Genomic DNA, 439 nt, shown 5'->3' on the forward strand with positions numbered 1-439 from the left:
TAGCTATGGAAATAACTTGAACATATTGTTTAAGGGTAAAAGATGATAGAGAATAAAGAGAAAGACAGTAAAATTAGTTAGGTATTGCATAGTTATTGTATTTCCTTTTTTCTGGTTAGTTTGTAAATGTTTTGTGCTTGAATAACTATGGGTGAATTGTAAGCCAAGGAAAGCCATGTTCTGTTCGTCACAGGAGAGGAGAGGGTGAGAAAATAATATATATATGTACCCGTATATCCTAACAGTTTTTAAAAACCTTGTCTGTGATGAACTAACTTGCTCTTTTAATGTGCTGCTTAAAAGATATTTAAAGTATGTTAAATATATGGAGAAATGATGTGAATGCTCTTTTTTTTTTTGTTCATATGAAGTGAAATTGTCTTTTTTGAAAGAGTTGTGATAAAAGAGAGAAAGTTTATAATTCTATTCCTCATTGGTG

At 30.1% G+C, this 439-nt stretch overlaps 1 protein-coding gene across 1 annotated transcript in view; it reads left to right on the top strand.

Moving 5' to 3' along the window:
* Positions 1-208, top strand: part of LOC119590067 (TBC1 domain family member 23-like) — a 13,877-nt gene extending 13,669 nt beyond the window's left edge. Inside the window, exon 15 of the mRNA XM_037938819.1 lies at positions 1-208. This exon is cut by the window's left edge and continues 362 nt beyond it. The gene's annotated coding sequence lies outside the window, so the exon portion shown is untranslated.
* The last annotated feature ends 231 nt before the right edge of the window (positions 209-439 follow it).

This window comes from Penaeus monodon, chromosome 26 (assembly GCF_015228065.2).
Source record: "Penaeus monodon isolate SGIC_2016 chromosome 26, NSTDA_Pmon_1, whole genome shotgun sequence".
NCBI classification, from domain to species: domain Eukaryota; kingdom Metazoa; phylum Arthropoda; class Malacostraca; order Decapoda; family Penaeidae; genus Penaeus; species Penaeus monodon.